The sequence below is a fragment of the Lactuca virosa genome, chromosome 3 (assembly GCF_052849685.1).
Source record: "Lactuca virosa cultivar CGN04683 chromosome 3, Lactuca_virosa_CGN04683_v6, whole genome shotgun sequence".
In the NCBI taxonomy this organism is placed as follows: domain Eukaryota; kingdom Viridiplantae; phylum Streptophyta; class Magnoliopsida; order Asterales; family Asteraceae; genus Lactuca; species Lactuca virosa.
The window spans coordinates 300,332,082-300,345,366 of record NC_136428.1 but is presented as its reverse complement, the minus strand read 5'-3'; the positions used below and the strand labels follow the sequence as shown (position 1 = coordinate 300,345,366).

The 13,285-nt window shown below is 35.7% G+C and overlaps 1 pseudogene across 1 annotated transcript; it reads right to left on the bottom strand.

Annotated features, from left to right (window-relative positions):
• Nucleotides 1-8,007: 8,007 nt before the first annotated feature.
• LOC145164690 (chloride conductance regulatory protein ICln-like) lies at nucleotides 8,008-11,376 on the bottom strand (annotated as a pseudogene). Its single transcript, XR_013739851.1, has 9 exons — nucleotides 11,296-11,376; nucleotides 11,034-11,061; nucleotides 10,847-10,946; nucleotides 10,588-10,711; nucleotides 10,263-10,379; nucleotides 10,089-10,148; nucleotides 9,949-10,017; nucleotides 9,755-9,849; nucleotides 8,008-9,468 (listed from the first exon to the last, which is right to left on the bottom strand). The product of XR_013739851.1 is annotated as a chloride conductance regulatory protein ICln-like (transcript).
• Nucleotides 11,377-13,285: the final 1,909 nt, after the last annotated feature.

Here is a 13,285-nt window from a genome sequence, read left to right as displayed (position 1 = left end):
ACATACATGATCGAGCCTATCGCAGAAGCATACGGTACTCGACTCATCTCAGCTATCTCAGCCTCTGTACTCGGGCTCTGAGTCTTACTCAATCTGGCGTTACTCTAGATCGGTAACTCTCCTTTCTTGAAATTATGCATGCTGAACATATTCAGCACCTTATCCAAGTAGGTACTCTGACTAAGTCCAATTAGTCTCTTACTCCCGTCTCTCAAAATCCTTATCCTTAGGATATAGGCAGCTTCACCAAGGTCCTTCATAGAAAAACACTTCCCAAGCCAGGACTTCACTTCCTGCAGAGTTGGGATGTCATTTCCTATGAGTAGTATGTCATCCACATACAATACCAAAAAGCTAACTATACTCCCACTAGCCTTGACATATACACATGACTCATCTTCGCTCCTCGAAAAGCCAAACTCTTTGACTTCCTCATCGAAACAAAGATTCAATCTGCGAGGTGCTTGTTTCAATCCCTAGATGGATTTCTAAAGCTTACACACTCTATTAGGGTACTCTGTACTGACAAAACCCTCTGGATGATTCATGTAAACATCCTCAACCAACTTTCCATTAAGGAAAGCGGTTTTGACATCCATTTGCCATATTTCATAATCATGAAATGAAACAATGGCTAACATAACCCTAATAGACTTAATCTTTGCTACTGGTCAAAAGGTCTCATCATAATCAACTCCCGGAGTTTGAGAAAAGCCATTTGCAACCAGTCGCACCTTATAAGTGTGTACATTCCCATCCATGTCGGTCTTCTTCTTGAAGATCCATTTGCACCCGACTGTATTACGACCTGGTACATTGTCAACCAAGTTCCAAACTTGATTGTCATACATGGACTGTATCTCGCTGTCCACAACCTCTTTCCATTAAGCAGCCTCAGGGCATGCCATGGCTTCCGTGTAGATGTTAGGTTCATCCAGACTTACCAGTGTGCTATCACTGATAAGTGTATCACCTTCCGCAGTAATATGGAAACCATAGTAATGCTCAGGTGCATTCCTAACTCTCATGGAACGCCTCAGAGGTACAGACTCGTCAGTTGGATCAATAGGAGTTTCCTCCTCAGGTTGATTGCTAGGGTTTGAGGTTCCTTCACCACTTGACTCTTAAATTTCTTCAAGGTCAATTTGCCTCCCACTGTTTCCTTGTCTTATGAACTCTCTCTCGCGAAAGACTCCTCTCCTTGATACAAAGACCACATTATCACTGGGTCTGTAGAAGAGGTAACAAAAGGATTTTTGTGGGTAGCTGATGAAAATACACCTCCCACTTTGAGGTTCGAGCATATCATGAGTCTCGCGCCTCACAAAAGCCTCACAACCCCAAATCTTGATGTGATCTAGATTGGGAACTTTTCCAGTCCCCATCTCATGAGGTGTTTTGGAAACCTTATTTGTAGGGACTAGATTAAGGATATGGGTGGCAGTCTCCAAGGCATACCCCCAAAATGAGATTGGTAGAGAAGCTCGACTCATCATGGAACGAACCATGTCCAACAAGGTCCAATTACGCCTCTCAGCCATACCATTCAACTGCGCTGTCCTGGGAGGTGTCAATTGTGAGACAATCCCATATTCCTTAAGATAGTCAAGGAACTCTGTACTAAGATACTCACCGCCTCGATCAGATCGAAACATCTTAATGTTCCTGCCCAACTGATTCTCCACTTCCTGTTTAAACTCTTTGAACTTTTCAAAGGTTTCTGACTTATGCTTGATTAAGTAGACATAACCATATCTACTATAATCATCATTAAATGTCACATAGAAGCGGTTAGCATCCCTTGTGGCGGTTCTGAAGGGTCCACACACATCAGTATGTATGAGATCCAACAAACCCTCACCCCTAGCACAAGTACCAGTGAAGGGTGACTTTGTCATTTTCCCAAGCAAACAAGATTCATAACTATCATCTGACTTTAGGTCAAATGACTCCAAGACTCCATCCTTTTGGAGTTGGCCTACGCGTTTCTTGCTTACTTGTCCAAGACGACAATGCCATAACGATGCTTTATCCAAGCTAATGGAAGAATCAATACACAACATATTATTTCCTAGGTTATCTACAACCGACACAGTTTCATATACACCATCACAAGGTAATGCTTTAAAATAAAGAACATTATTAAAGAAAGCATTAATACCACCACATTCATTATCAAACAAAAAGTTAAAACCTTGTTTGTACAAACCATGTAAGGAAATAATATTTCTCGCCATTTCAGACGAGTAACAACATTTATTCAAATCTAATGTTAACCCACTACTTAGCAACAAAGAATAAACTCCAATCTTGGTGACAGGCCCCATGATTAAGTTTATCTTCCTATGCTGCACATTCTCACTTCTTCTTAGTCCCTGTAAATCAGAACATATTAGAATACCTAAACCTTTATCAAGGACCCAAGAATTAGAATAGGGTGAGTTATTAGACAATATAGTGTAAATACCTGCATGGTTGGGTTTCACTTTCCCATCCTTAACATCTTGCAGATACTTTGGGCAGTTTCGCTTCCAGTGCGACTTTTCATGGCAATAGAAGCATTCAGCCTCTTCAGGGTTGGCAGAAGGAGTGAACGAACCTCTTTTGGTTCCACTCGAAGAGGAGCCATCAAGGGACTTTCCCTTGGTACCCTTCGAATGGCTCTTCCTCTTCTTCCCTTTACCTTGCCCGACTGCCAAGACATGGGCCGTGGTAGGAGTAGGAGTGGTAACAACCAATTTACCTTTAAGACCACTTTCGGTGGTCTTCAAAAGTCCTTGAAGTTTGCTGAGTGTAACTTCCTCCTTGTTCATGTGATATGTCATTCGAAATTAATCATAACATGAAGGTAAGGAGTGCAAAATGATGTCAATTGCCAACTCCTCGGGGAAGTTCACATTCAATTTCAGCAAACGGTCCACATACCTTTGCATTTTCTGCATGTGGCCCGTGATGGGTTCACCATCCTTCATCCGGTTTGTTTTCATGGAGGAGATGATGTCATACCTCTCTTGACGAGCACTTTGATGGTAGCAGTCCATCAAGTCCTGGTGCATCTCAAAAGGGTAATAGTCCTCATAAGACTTTTGGAGCTCGGTTGTCATCGTGGCCAACATGATACATGCCACTTTGGTGGCATCTCTCTCATGAGTCCGATATTCAGCGATCTCCTCAGGAGTAGCACACGACTCATCAAGTTCCTTAAGCTCCTTATCGAGGATATATTCCTAGTCCTCGTAACGAGTGACCATCCTGATGTTCCGGATCCAATCCATAAAGTTGGAACCATCGAAGATGACTCTCCCGCAAAGATTCATGAGAGAGAAGGAGCCGGTAGGGTTTGAGCCAGAAGCAGCATTGTTGGAAGACATCTGAAAAGAAAGAAGGACAAGTTTAGATTAAATATAAAGATAGTCCTTAATAAGACACCCAAATGTAATATTAAGGCTAGGACCCAACATAATATTTTATAACTTAGAAGAGGGATGCCGTAATCCAAGCTATAAGATATTTGAAGGTAGGTGAATGACGATTCACCAATTTCCACAATGAAAAACGAAATAAGTTATTAGGTTTTAATGAGTTTTGAAACTCCTAGATTCTTTTGAGATTCATTGAACTTTTCAATGACATGTTTCAATCTTGAATGTGCCCTTCAAGTTTTGTGACTGGGATGCCGAGGATCACAGAACAAGGTGTGAATTAACCATGCAAATTACTTGGTACTCTTAATGTTTATCACCTAATCGATGTGCCAGTTAACGACACGCGCTCCACCGATCTATGATAAACCTTAAGCCACCCTTTACCTACCTTGTTAAGTCTAGGTCAGTGTGCCGGTTAACCACACACGCTCCGCTAACGACTTAAGCAAAGTGCAAAGTGTAATTTCATGGGTTAGCACCATATTCACATTTTTCCTAAAGTAACTAAGATTGGGAATTTATAAAAACATTTAGTTACTTTATAACCATCATACTTTTAATGAGGATTAAAGTAATTGTCCTACCCATTCGACTAACAACCCTCCACCAGTCAAGGAAGCGCTGGGTGAGAGTGGACACCCATTAAGCTGTCATTTTATAGGCAACAACCTTATACCCCCTTATAGACCGGCTTCGTGAATGAGGCCTACTAATGGTAAAACGACTTGATCTTATATATATATATATATATATATATATATATATATATATTAACTTATAATATTATAAAGTATAAGGGTTGAATTTTAACTTTTAAAATTCTAGGGGTTGGAACTAGAGTTTTCTAAAGTGACTTTACATGTTCCAAAACTTGAGGGCAAGTTTTGTAACTTTCAAAACTTTTCAACTTCATAACTTATGAGTTATTAGTTTATTAAAATGAAGACTCTTCATTTCCATGCAACTTATGTGTTCTTTAATGGACTTTAAAAGGAGTGACTTTTGGTAATCCATAACTTGAGGACAAATTATGGATTCCATTAAAACACATCAAGATCAAGAATTAAACTAACAAACTATTTGCAAATAATTCATATGATCTAGTAAAACTCATAAGTTCATGAACATTCATATCAACAATTTTAGGAATCATATAAACACATATAAAACTTGAAAATTTGATAATAGCCATTGTAAATGGATTAGCATAACCATTATACAATCTAAAACAAGTTTTATAAGACCAAAACAGTTTAGGGTAATGTTTCTAGTCCATTTCCAGCAGCAAAACTCGAAAATCTACATTCAGGGCCTCCTACTCATCGAGTGCAAGAACCTACTCGACGAGTAGGATGAAATAACACATGGACTCGTCGAGTCCCCCTATGGACTCGGCGAGTTCACTCAGCAGAATGCAGAAATCTTGAGTTTTTTCAACAATTTGCATCAAGTATCAAGAAAACAAACCTAGCTCTGATACCACAGAAGGGTTTTGAGCATTCTAACACTCCTAAGGTGTACATGCAACCCTAGAAAACTTGGATCTATGTTTTACTAACATACATGCAAATTTGATTTTCCAAGGTTCTTAACCTAACTAGCATGGCATGGGGAACTTTGAAACATAAAAGCTAGTAGGAGAACATACCTTTCTTGTTGCTTGGATTCCTTGAGAACCTTGTGAGCCTAGCACCTCAAGTGTGATGCATCAAATGTTTCACACAACACCACAACTCTTGGAATGACTTTGAGAGAAATCCACACACACTCAAAATCGGCTAGCCCTCTTGTTCTTTCTTAGTGGCCGATTTTGCTAGCTATGGAGCTTCTTATATATTGTGCCACGTGTAGGGTTACTCCATGTAAACCCTAATGTGCATGACTTTTCATATTCCATGATCCATGGGTTCATAACCTCCATGGACTATCCATGGAGCACCTTATGGGTTTTAGCCCAACTCAATAAACCATGGATCATTAGCCCACTATATACGAATGAATGATTTACACAATCAACCCCATATATTTAATTAGTCTCTTTTTGATCACCAAATTAATTCTAAATTAATTCTTGATCAATACTAATTAAATAATATTATTAATATTTTAGAACTTATAATATATTAATAAACCTTAAGTGTCCTTTCTCTCATTTTGTCTATCCAAGTGTTGCAATGCCATGCAACCCAAATGGACCATGCCAACCGGGTCAAGTACATTCTAGAAATAGTTATGAACTTAGACACCTAATCCAACAGTTATTTCACGATAAAATAATTATAATATATATATATATATATATATATATATATATATATATATATATATATATATATATATATATGAAAAGTTTATACTAGTTATTTGTAACAATACGTTACATTGTGAAACATATTTTATAAACTGGACTTGTTTCATTTTCGTATAAAATGATAATTTGTTTACATAAACAAAGTATATAGGCACATATATTCCCCCCGAAATAAGTGGAAATATTAAAAGGGGACATAAGCACTCACCCTTGAAACATGAATTTGATTTGTACGGAATCGGTTAATTTTGAGAAACTTGTCGTGAGAAACCAGAAAGCCACGATTCTTGAACTTTGAAATACTTTCGGGACCATTTTGTAACGGATTTACACTACATGGGATGTTTTGTAACTTCACAAAACTATAGAGGCTGTTTGGTAATTTGACTAACCAAAGTAGGTCTGCTTTGGTTAAAATAAATAAAGGGAGGGACTGAAATGGTTTAAATGGAATTAAAGTTTGGGAATTGGATTGACCTTGTTCAGAAATCTCCATGGGGACTGTTTTGTTTAAAATACACCAAAGTTTGGGGAATGGAATCACTCTGTATAAATGGTTCAATTGAGGGTTTATTTTGTTCAATTTTTAAACATAAAATGATTTTAGGGCTTTTATTTGCTTCCTTATTTGACTGATCGGACAACGGGAAAGAAATAGGAACAAATGAAGGTAGACAGAAATGAAATCTTAAGACAGGTGATGGGTCCGATGGATTCTAATCAATCGCAGGCGGAGGGAGCACCTCCGATGTTCAACGAGACCAAAGAAAGGAAGGGAAGAAGCAGCGAGGCTGCAATCTTCCAGTTTTAGCAGGTGAGTGGATGGGGGCTGCTCTGGCAACCTCTTTTTTGCTTCTTGTTTTCCTTTTTTTTTATAGAAACCAATGAAGGGAAAAAATGTATTTTGGGTTTGATGTTTGACGGGGGAAGAGAAAGAAATCAGTGGGTGCTTGGTTGCTTCATTTGATAAGAAAAAGAAGGAAAAAAATGGGAGTGGCTGTTGTCCTACTGATTTGCTGAATACACAAGAAAAACACTTCCAATGGAGGTGTTCTTGGATGGTACGAATGAGAATGAGAAAAGAGAGGTAAGGGGAAGCTATGAACGATTGAAAGCAGTCTTAAATGGTATAATTTCTCAGATTTCATTAGGATTTGGTTGTACCATTGTGATCCATTTTGAGTGTTGTTCTTCTTTAGCTTGAACGATCAATGGAAGAGAATGGCAACAACAACATGTCTCGAAAGTTGGTATAATGCAGGAGGATACTTTGAATAATGTTTAGTGAAACTTGTAGAATTTCTTTTGGTTAGATGAACACTTCATGAGTTGTAAAATAATTGATAGTGTAATTTAGATTTCATGTTAATTGAAATGGGGAAGGAACTTCTTACTTTTGGCTGTCAATTTGGTGTACCTTGGTTTAATCTTATAAACATTGTATTAGTTTAATAAGTATGTAATTTGTGTGTGTATTGGTATATATTTTGAGTAAATTTAATGTAGACTTTTAGGTTTAATAATATTGTATGCATGTGGGCATTTGTTTGAGATATTTGAAGGCAATAATGCATACACAATATATATACACTCCCATATTAAAAGTTAACTATGTATATTTGTAAGATATATAAAGAATTAGAGATTAGTACAAATAAGTGTCCAAATTGTCATATATGCTAGTAACTGGTATTTGGAATATATATATATATATATATATATATATATATATATATATATATATATATATATAGGAAAAGTGAATATACATTACAGCCCCACTTAGGCTTAGGTAGTAAACCTCATTAAACTACATCATTTTGTTACCTAAAGATTGCGATTTGGGATCATGATTACTACTTGAAGCTGCAAATTCAAGATTGATGCAATAATTTTGATAACGAAGAAAAAATATTGATTATCTTTGACCTTCGTGATGGTGGAAAACAGTAATGTTGACTATGGTGAAGTAATAAACGATAATGGAGAAAATAAAACATGGATGATTAAACGATAATGGAGGAAAGAAAGGTTATGGGGATGTTATATTTACTAAGTAAAATCCGAACCGGGTATATTTACTAAGTTAAAACGACACATTTTAGAGGTTAAGTACTAAGCTTAGGTGGGACTGTAATGTATATTCCCTATCCCATATATATATATATATATATATATATATATATATATATATATATTAATGTGCATATATTTAGTGTTGTTATATAATTCTAACTAGGTGGGGACCCCCGCGTTGCGGGGGTCGGATGCGATAATTTTTTCCGTTGTTTGTTCTTTGTAAATGTCATTTGATCAACTATTGATAAACACAGAATTCCCAAATACCCTGTAATCAAGAACACATAAATCGATTTTTCTGACCAAAATACTTAAAAAAATAGATTTCAAAATAATCACAATTTAAGTCGCAGCTTTCCATCTGACCATATCAGCCTATTATTATGAAAAATTGGGTAAAATATCCCTAAAATATCCCTTAAGCAGCTTCAGTAATAAAGTCATACAATAAAATAATGCTTCGGTTTAATAAAACAGGTTGCATACCTTTTAATAAAACAGCCTATTATTACGATCAAAAGTTTTACGGGAAAAAATTTCAATCAAAACAGTAAAAATACTATACAAATTTTTTTGACTTATGCACTCATACCTGAAAAACATGAATCACATTTCAAAAAAGTTAAAGACTCACAGCTTCAATAAGCAACTGTATTTCCAAATCTACAAGTTGTACGTTCAACTTTTGCAATACGGTTTTTAATTCTTCAATTGTAACAGTGTCATTTTCATAAATGTCAATCTTTTTGAACATTTCTTTAATGTCTTCAACCACTTCATTGGATAAGAAATAAAAAATCACATATATATCAAAAAGCATAAAAAAAACACAGGCCCATTAACTGTATTAATATATGTGTGTTTGTTATGAAAAGAAAATAAATGGAAAGAGAAAAGCAAACCAACCCTCAAAGCTTTTTCCTTGAATCGATAAACTTCCAGGTGTACCGACAAGTACATCAACTCCTCTCTAAAGATCTCTCAACTGCAAAATAATGAATCAACTAATCAACTTAATAGTTATATAAACAAAAAAATATTACTATAATATCCTCAAGTTGTAATTTCCTGTTGATTAATAGGGGATCTAAGATAAACAACTACAATTTCTTCTGCCCCATACGTCCATAACACATGTTCATCTGAATTATCACATTCAGGCATAACATCAAACACCTTGCAGAAGCAATCTTGTTTCATAAACTTCACAACAGCTGTCAATTTATCCAGTTTGATATAACATTTGCCGTGGAAAAACAATAAAACCCTTTAGTAACTATGAAATTTTTTTTACAATTCAAGGTTAAAATGGTCCGGTCCGGGCTAAATCTCATATTTCGGGTACGGTCCGGTCCAAACCCTAAACCTGATGCAGAGCATGAATCGACACTCTTGGCTTCTCGGTTTTCTTGGTTCAGGGGAAACCGGAAACATGTCTAATCTAAATCGAAAGCAGAAACAAAACCGTGAAGAAGAATAAGTCTCGGTTTTCTACAACCTACAAACCTTTTGCATCATCATGTACCAAACTTGGTACTTGTCATCAAAAAACGTTACATGTAACTAACCAGAAGATGATCATTGTTGGCCACCATTTCTGTTGTTGCTCTCCATTTCTTCAACATCCTCAAACCTTTGGTCATTTATTTGAAGCTGTGTAATCATCAATATTGCATACTTTGTGTCAGTTGCATAAATTTGTAAAAAAGTTAGAAACATTGTTGCATAAATGTACATGGCGTATACATTTTTAAAACCATATGATTAAAAGGTTATCCATTCTTATTCACTCACTTTCCTATAAGCATGTGGTTCCAATTACAAATGGAATCAAGACAAACAGATGAAACAGGAATATAAAAATCGAAACAACACTTGTCAAGAATTTAGTTATACATGAAATCAAAGTTGGATTGGAAAAGTTGTGTAGAGTTCATACCTCAAGCACATTGCATTCTAGATCATGATGTCCATTTGGATGACCAATTGTGGTGAAATGAGTTTGTGAAAAATCCCATTCCTGATCAAATACATCTAAACATCAAAGTAAGTTGCATAAATATAATATACGAATTGATTACATTAAACGGAATAAAGTAATTAACATATAGCAGAGGTAAATAGTGTTTATACCTATTATACCCATGACAGGTCCCAGCTGATCAGCACTGAATATCCAATTATGCTCCTCAGGTTCATCCTCTGAAGAAAGAAGTAAATATCAGTAGAAAGCTCAAAAAGGCTTCAAATGTAAATTTAAGCAAGCAATATACCTTCAACAGGTTTAGGGTTGAGCTCTGCACACTCACAGAACACCTCGAAGAGAGCATCCACTATCAACCAATTTAAGTTAATTTATTAGGATTGTGAAGTAGTGTATTGAGATTTAAGATGGAAACTGAATTTTGATTTTCTGTATGTATTGAAGTTAGATTTTGGAAGTATACATTGATTAGGGTCTGAAGGCACTAGTCTCATTTCGGTGATCTTTGATAAATCAAATGTCTCATTAGATTCTGAATCTGATTTTCTGATTCATCATCATCTTCATCACCTGTATCAATCTAAAATAATAATGAATCACAGAACCTTCATTCATATCAAAAAACTTGTTAAACTTCGTCTCCAAATACTCTTAAGCACAACACAATACATTTCAATTAAATACTGAATACTTCAGTCATTTAGTGTAATCTAAACATAATACATTTCACATCGAGATAAAATACAATCCAAAACAATATAAGTACAGTTGTGTTAGAGGCGTAATACCTGTGTATATATGCAGGGAGATGTCAATGCCTCAGGATCCCTAGACACCTCATGAAGAGACACCGAGAAGAAATCAACATCGTAGCCTTTTGTCCTGTCGGTATCGCTCAACCATATCAGTTGTCTACAAAATTCGAACGAATCTTAGGCATGAAAATAAAGTTATTTACGTAAGCAAATGCAGAATTGTCAGAAGAGTTAGAAATTTACTTGGTAGAGATGTAGAGCATGGCAGAGATTGTTCAAATCAGTTAAGTACCTGGAGCAATAATCCCTAATCGCTGGTTGCGGATCGATGGGAAGTCGAAGGCGATAGACAAAATCTAACCAATTGTGTAATAGATGGACGGAAAATTCATCTGATTATCTAAAAATAAAATGAAATTAAAATTGGATATGAAGGTAATGGCATAGAAAGAAACGAAAATAGGGTTGAAGTTCATTACATGAACCGATTGTAGACGTGGGTCCTATCTAGGGCTCGAATGCGTGAAGACGTTGGTGCTGTGTAGGAGTTGGAAGCGGTGAGTGTGAAGATGAGTAATAGGCGTCTACCTCTTCGGTTTATCGGAAGCCAGAAAGGGGAATTGATAAGAGAATGGTTTGAAGGAATCTGGGTTCTGAGATAGTGTTACAAAGAACGGAAACAAATGGGAAGCGAGAGATGAGACATGGCTGAGGAGATAAAGTAGAGTAGAGAGAACATACCTGGAAGCCGACGTTGATAACTGTGGAGCAGTCTCCGAGTTGGCTCGATGGAGACGGTGGCGAAGTGGCGGGGGTGATCATTCAGTATAGACGCTGGAGCAGGAGGGAAGATAACGTGACCGAGGGTGCGAAGCAGGGAGAAGAGAGAGGCGGTGAAGGGTATGGATGACACATTGAAACAGAAGAAATGGAGATCCGATGTTAAAAATTCAATGGGGGAAGATAAGGCAGAACCGGTGGAGGAGACGTGTGAATGACACGTATCAAGGTCCATCCTTATCTTTACACCTCCATTAATAATTTAAGGGACCAAATAGGATGAGAAAGGGAGGACACGTGGGATAAGGTTTATAAGAAACAACAAATAACACCCAAAACCCAAAATCATAATAAGAAACAACAAATAACACCCAAAACCCAAAATCATAACATAAAGGACCAATCTTGCCAAAAAGGACAACACTTTACTATTCAAATTCATGCTCTTCTTTAATATATATATATATATATATATATATATATATATATATATATATATATATATATATATATATATATATGAATTACATAACTTATATACATTTTGATTACATGATTGACTATTATTCTTTGGGATTCCTGAATCACTATTCTAATAAATGAATAGTTTTAATCTCCTTTTGCCAAGTGTCCCTCTAATACAACTCCTCATTAATATTATGCCATGTGTCATGTAGATATATTAGACAATTCATTTCAAAATTCAAATTTACATTTTTTAATTATATGTTAAATTTGAAGTTATAATAACTTTAAAAATTTGATATAACTCTTAATTAATAATTTATTTAAAATGATTTATTTAAAATAATTGATTAATAATTATAAATTTTTATTATGAAAGTTTAATTAATTTTATAACCCATGATTCCCACGGGTTATAAACTAGTAGCTTATATATACAAACATATGTATAGGTCTTAAACTATTTAAGAACTAATTCTTCCGTACTTTTATAAATATTTTCTAACTTTCTCGATTTATGTGCCATTGAAATCAATATCAAATAATTTTTCTGAAAATGAAGAATAATGGTCTCGGTTACAAGGATGTTAAAAATTCAGACGAATTAATTTTTCGAGTTGTAGAACTTCGGGAAATCGTGTTTAAAGATCCGCGTTTAATTGGACCCGGAATGTCCGTTTTTTTGACTTTTGCAAATATTTTTGCTAAAAATATTTCTAGTATAAATTAAATAATAGACTATGACCTGAGTCTAAAAATGTTCTCGAAATTTCCATCTGAGGTGTGCAAGTCTCTCAACGGATAGAAACAGTTTTAGCAGTTTTAAGAAAATAAGTATTATACTGGTTTGGTTTCTTATAACGGTCGTATCTTTTGCATACGAAGTCCATTTTGGACGTTCTTTATATTTTCAGAAACAGGAGAACATGTACTACAAGATTAGAGTGTTTGCTTCGCTCATAACTGCTTAATACAAAATTTCAGTTTTTTAGACTCATTAACTATGGTTGTTGTTTGAGCTGTTTGAAATAAAATCATTTAATTTACAGAAGATGCACTAAGACACAATAAGTCAAATTACAATGAAATTTACTATGAATTGACCGTCCATAGTCTTTGCCCTAAATTCTGGGATGTCACATTACCTCCCCGTTAAAGGAATTTCGTCCCAAAATTATTAAGTTCGAGGCTACTTTACTCTACTATTATTTCTTTCCACTAGTAGAGGGAGCACCGATGAAAAATTACAGGTACTTCTGTTTCATCTGATCCTCACGTTCCTAAGTAAACGTCGGTCCTCTACGAGAGTTCCATCAGACTTTTACTATAGGTATGCGGCTTTGTTTGAGGCTTTTGATTTCTCGATCCATGATCTTCACCGGTTCCTCCACGAAGTGAAGTTTAGTGTTGACTTGGATCTCATCGAGTGGAAAGATAAGGTTCTCATTAGAGAGACACTAAATTTGAGATTACACGCATGGAATGT